The following is a 6,561-nucleotide window of genomic DNA, read 5'->3' on the forward strand; positions in this document are numbered from 1 at the left end:
GTTCTGCATTAATTACGGGTATAATTTAATTATTATAATTAAAAACCCTAATTAGGGTTATTTATTTAATTATTAAGTTTTAGTTTTATTTAATTTGTATTTTTAGTTTTAATTAGTTTTAATAAATTATAAAATTAATACTTTTATAAATAAATAATATAAAAATAATATTTTTATAAAAATTGTACTTTTTACAACTTTAAGTTTATTTTTATATTTTGTATCTTTTTATTTGTTTTAGCGTAATATTTTTATTTTTCGTTCGTATTTAGTTTTAAGTCATAATTTTTGCCATAGTTATTTTTATTTCTAGATTTTTAGGCTTTGCCGTAAAATCCCTTAAGTGCTTTTTCTTTAGACTAAGATTTAGGTGCTTTAGAATTTTGCGACGCCGTTTTATAAGTCTTAGTACCTTTTTAAGTTATTGCCGTTTTGGATATAGTATTCCTTTTAAGCTTTAATATTTTTAGACGCAACTTTTAATTCTTAGTTTTTAGACTGTTAAGTTTCGATGCGCTACGTTCTTTTTATTATTTTTTGACCTTTTATTTTTTGACGTTTTCCGACGCGCTCTTTTTCTTTCTTATTTCTCGCCGCTCTAGTTTTTAGGACATAGAATTTTCTATTTCTTCTCTAAAATTTCTTTAAAAATCAAAACGAAAAATTATTTTAAGCGGTTAAATTGATAGACATCCAAATTTTCTACTTCGTAGTAATAGTTGGATTTGTTAGTGGCTGAGTTGTGAGCTTCCGATTTAAAGGGTTCTGGCTCCCTGCTACATCTTTTGGCTATTCGAAACGTGGGCAAAAGCAGAAAAGTCTATTAATATGATAACTTATATAATTTTTATCTTTTATAACTAATAGGATATTCAGTGAATGCACCGAGCAAAACGTTCACCACCTTTTATACGTTCACCACCTGTAACTCGATCAAGACATCTAGCCAATATTGTCGTCGTTGATTTTTCTTTAGAATCGTCATCAAGTCGACCAAGTACTCCAATTCAAATTTCCGATAATCCATTTTTTGAACCCGACCTCACAATTGAGAATCCGGAGGATATTCAGGGACAATTCAGAGATCCTGAACCACTAATCTTTCCTCCGAAACCACCAATCATTCAAATAGGGATTGTTGAGGAACAACCCATTAAATCAGAATCCTCTAGTGATTCAGATTCAACAAATTCAATCATGGAAAATCTGGAACCTTTAAGTATGGAAGACCGAATGCGAGCTAAACGCACTGGCCAAGGTCACGCAATTACTCAACCAAACATTAATGCGCCAGATTATGAAATCAAAGGACAAATCCTACATATGGTAACTAATCAATGCCAATTTAGTGGTGCGCCGAAGGAAGATTCAACTGAACATCTTCGTACCTTTAATAGGATCTGTACTCTATTTAAAATAAGAAAAGTGGAGGATGAACAGATATATCTCATGTTATTTCCCTGGACTTTAAAGGGAGAAGCCAAAGATTGGTTAGAATCGTTACCTGAAGGGGCGATTGATACATGGGACGTTTTAGTTGAAAATTTTCTTAAACAATTCTTTCCGGCATCTAAAGTCGTGAGACTTCAAGGAGAAATTGTTACGTTTACACAAAAGTCAAATGAAACTCTATATGAAGCGTGGACAAGATTTGGAAAGTTATTGAGAGGATGTCCACAACATGGTTTAGACACTTATCAAATAGTACAAATATTCTATCAAGGATGCGACATCACTACAAGAAAAGACATCGATATAGCAGCTGGTGGTTCCATTATGAAGAAAACCGCAACTGACGCTTAAAAAATTATTGATAACACTGCTTCCCACTCACATGAGCGGAATCAAGAAAAAGATATCGTTAGATCATCTAAAGCAGCTAGAGCCGATTCTAGCCATAACTTAGATTCCATTTTCGCAAAGATAGATGCTGTCGAGAGACGAATGGAAAAGATGACTAAAGATATTTACTCAATACGAATTAGTTGTGAGCAGTGTGGAGGACCACATTTGACAAAAGATTGTCTCAGTATTGAACCAACAATGGAACAAAGAGAGAATGTTTCATACATGAACCAAAGGCCTGGAAATAATTATCAGAATAATTATCAACCGCCAAGACCAATCTACAATCAAAACCAGAATTATAACTGAAATGTTCCATACAACAACCAACAAGGTCCTAGCAATCAACAAGTATCCAATAATACTTACAATCAGCAAAGACCTATTTTTCAAAATAAACCACCACAAACCGATGATAAAAAGCCAAATTTAGAAGACATGATGTCGAAGCTAGTTGAATCTCAAACGCAGTTTTTCACATCTCAGGAACAAACCAATGAACAAAATGCCCAAGCATTTAGAAATTAACAAGCTTCTATTCAAAATTTGGAACAAAAAGTAAGCAACCTAGCAAGGTTAATAGGTGAAAGAAAACCGGAAAGTTTACCTAGCGATACAAATGCTAACCCCCGGAATGAAACAGCTAAAGCCATTACCACAAGAAGTGGTATTACACTTAAACCACCTGAAATGCCTGTAATTTCTGATGAAGCTATTCCTACTCCACAAGAACCACAATCTGAGCAAGATAAGGAAACAGAACCGGTAGTTGAAAAGGTTAATGAAGATAACACAGTTAAGGCTAAACCTTATGTTAAACCATACCAACCACCACTTCCTTACCCGAGTAAAATTAGAAAAGAGAGACTTGAAGCCGAGCAATCCAAATTCTTGGATATATTTAAACAAATAAATGTCAATTTTCCTTTCATTGATGTGATTTCAGGAATGCCTAGATATGCCAAATTCTTGAAAGATCTAATCACAAATAGGAAGAAAATGAAAGAACTCTCGGCTGTTACTATGAATGCTAATTGCTCTGCAGTACTGTTGAATAAGATACCAGAAAAATTATGTGATCCAGGAAGTTTCACGATTCCATGTTTTCTGGGTAGTCTTAGTTCAATAGAAGCATTGGCAGACTTAGGTGCTAGTATAAATTTAATGCCGTATTCACTATACGCTAAACTAGACCTTGGAGAATTGAAACCAACACGAATAAGTATACAACTAGCAGATCGATCAGTAAAATATCCTAGAGGGATAATGGAAAACATGCTAGTTAAAGTTGGTACTTTAGTATTTCCAGTAGATTTTGTTATTCTGGACATGGAAGAAGATTCTCGAGTTCCTCTCATATTAGGAAGACCATTCTTAAACACGGTTAAAGCAATAATAGACGTGTTTGGTAAGAAACTGACCTTAAGTATAGAGGACGAGAGTGTTACCTTTTTAGTTGATAGAGCAATGCAACAACCGCAATCTGCAGATGATACATGTTATTATATTCAAACTATAGATTCACATGCAGAATTGTTAGAAGAATTTCTAGAATTACAAGGAACAGGAGAATGTTCTTTAGGAGAAGGAACTGAACCAACTGATGAAACTGAAATGTTAGCTACACTTATGGCTAATGGATATGAACCAACAACAGAAGAAATTCAAATGCTAAAAGAAGAAGACAGATATCGATATAAATCATCGATAGAAGAACCACCGAAATTAGAGTTAAAACCACTTCCAAACCATTTGGAATATGCTTATTTACATGGTGAATCTGAATTACCTGTAATAATATCGTCTTCTCTTACTGAAAATGAAAAATCTCAACTCATTTCTGTGCTAAAAGCTCATAAACCAGCTATTGCATGGAAGATTCATGACATTAAAGGCATAAGTCCTTCGTATTACACACATAAAATCCTTATGGAAGAAGGTCATAAAACGTAAGTGCAACGCCAACGAAGACTAAATATGTTGTTAAGAAAGAAATTATTAAACCGCTTGATGCAGGCTTAATTTATCCAATCTCTGATAGTCCATGGGTAAGCCCAGTTCAATGCGTACCTAAGAAGGGTGGCATGACTGTCATCACAAATGAGAAAAATGAGCTTATTCCTACTAGGACTGTAACAGGATGGCGTGTTTGTATTGATTATAGAAAATTAAATGATGCCACCAGAAAAGATCACTTTCCCTTACCTTTCATTGATCAAATGTTGGAAAGATTAGCCGGAAATAGTTACTATTGTTTTCTTGACGGTTTTTCTGGATACTTTCAAATCCCAATAGCACCCGAGGACCAAGAGAAAACCACGTTCACATGCCCTTATGGTACTTTTGCTTACAAACGCATGCCATTTGGACTTTGCAACACCCGTGCAACCTTTCAAAGGTGCATGATGGCGATTTTTCACGACATGATAGAAGAATGCATGGAAGTTTTCATGGATGACTTTTCAGTCTTCGGTGATACATTTGAATCATGTCTAGTTAATCTGGAACGAATGCTTATTAGATGCGAACAATCAAATCTAGTACTAAATTGGGAGAAATGTCATTTCATGGTTAAAGAAGGCATCGTTCTTGGACATAAAATTTCAAAGGAAGGAATCTGAAGTGGATAGAGCTAAAGTAGATGTAATTGCTAAACTTCCACATCCTACCAATGTTAGAGAAGTTAGGAGTTTTCTAAGGCATGCCAGTTTTTACCGACGTTTCATAAAAGATTTTTCTAAAATTGCCACTCCTATGAATAAACTCCTAGAAAAGGATGCTCCATTCATCTTTTCAGATGAATGCATTAAATCTTTTAATATTCTTAAAGAAAAACTCACTAATACGCCGATCATGATAACTCCAAATTAGAATCTACCATTTGAACTAATGTGCGATGCAAGTAATTTTGCAATGGGAGCCGTTTTAGGACAAAGGATTGAAAAATGATTTCAACCTATTTATTACGCTAGTAAGATGTTACAAGGAGCACAAACGAATTACACAACTACTGAAAAAGAACTCCTTGCTATTGTCTTTGCTTTTGACAAATTTCGTTCATATCTCGTTCTAGCTAAAACGGTGGTCTATACCGACCATTTTGCTCTTAGATACCTATTTTCAAAACAAGATGCCAAACCACGATTAATCCGTTGGATCTTACTCTTACAAGAGTTCGATATTGAAATCCGAGATAAAAAGGGAGCAGAAAATCTCGCCGCTGATCATCTTTCTCGTCTTGAAAATCCTGAATTAGAAGTTCTAAATGAATCGGCCATACAAGACAACTTTCCTGATGAATATCTATTGAAGATAGATTATAGTGAAATTCCATGGTTTGTAGACTATGCAAACTACTTAGTATGTGGATTCCTTGAAAAAGATTATCGTACCAAAAACGAAAGAAATTCTTTAGTGATATAAAACACTATTTCTGGGAAGATCCACATTTGTTTAAAAGTTGTCCCGATGGAATAATACGCCGATGTGTATTCGGAGATGAAGCTAGTCAAATCTTAAATCATTATCACACAGGATCAATAGGAGGGCATTATGGGCCTCAACTCACAGCAAGAAAAGTTTACGATGCTGGATTCTATTGGCCTACAATTTTCAAAGACGCACACCTTCTTTTCAAATTCTGTGATGCATGTCAAAGGGCCGAAAAAATAAGTCAACGTGATGAAATGCCACAAAATGTCATTCAAGTATGTGAAGTATTTGACATTTGAGGTATTGACTTTATGGGTCCATTTCCAAAATCTCATAATAATCTCTACATTCTCGTTGCCATTGATTATGTATCTAAATGGGCGGAAGCACAAGCTCTCCCAACTAACGATGCACGAGTTGTAGTCAAATTTTTAAAACGTCTTTTTGCAAGGTTCGGAACACCGAAAGCTTTAATAAGTGATCGGGGTACTCATTTCTGTAATAATCAACTTGAGAAAGTTCTCAAAAGATATGGAGTAACTCATAAAATCTCTACTGCTTATCATCCACAGACAAGTGGACAAGTTGAAAATACCAACCGAGCTTTAAAACGTATTCTAGAGAAAATCATAGGATCAAATCCGAAGGAATGGTCCATGAAATTGGAGGATGCACTCTGGGATTTTAGAACAGCCTACAAAACTCCAATTGGAACCACACCTTTTAGACTTGTTTACAGAAAATCATGTCACTTTCCAGTAGAAATTGAACACAAAGCATTTTGGGCTTTGAAGACATGTAATCTTGATTTACATGAAGCCAGACGTCTACGATTAAGTCAACTAAACGAATTAGAAGAATTAAGACTTGCGGCATATGAAAATTCGTTAATCTATAAAGAAAGAACGAAGAAATGGCATGATAAAAGAATCAGAAGTTCAAAAGAATTTAAAGAAGGAGACAGAGTTTTTCTTTTTAATTCACGATTCAAGCTATTTCCTGGAAAATTGAAATCAAGATGGTCTGGACCATTCATAGTCAAAAGAGTTTTCCCATACGGAACAATAGAGTTAATAAATTCAAATGGGATTGAATTTAAAGTTAATGGTCACAGAGTTAAACATTACATACATGGTCCAATGGAAGTTGACAATGAAGTCAATCATAATTTCACCACCCAAGAAATCCTTCAAAATGAAAACATAAATATGTTATCAACAACATATGAAAAATCTAAATTGGAAAATAGGGAGGATTCAAATTGGAGTGATGATGAAGAATTCT

At 34.5% G+C, this 6,561-nt stretch overlaps 1 non-coding gene across 1 annotated transcript; it reads right to left on the bottom strand.

Moving 5' to 3' along the window:
• Positions 1 to 1,581: 1,581 nt before the first annotated feature.
• Positions 1,582 to 1,688, bottom strand: LOC139887268 (small nucleolar RNA R71). The gene has a single exon (XR_011773106.1). It is a non-coding gene; the product is annotated as a small nucleolar RNA R71 (small nucleolar RNA).
• Between the last annotated feature and the right edge of the window lie 4,873 nt (positions 1,689 to 6,561).

This window comes from Rutidosis leptorrhynchoides, chromosome 1 (assembly GCF_046630445.1).
Source record: "Rutidosis leptorrhynchoides isolate AG116_Rl617_1_P2 chromosome 1, CSIRO_AGI_Rlap_v1, whole genome shotgun sequence".
NCBI lineage: Eukaryota > Viridiplantae > Streptophyta > Magnoliopsida > Asterales > Asteraceae > Rutidosis > Rutidosis leptorrhynchoides.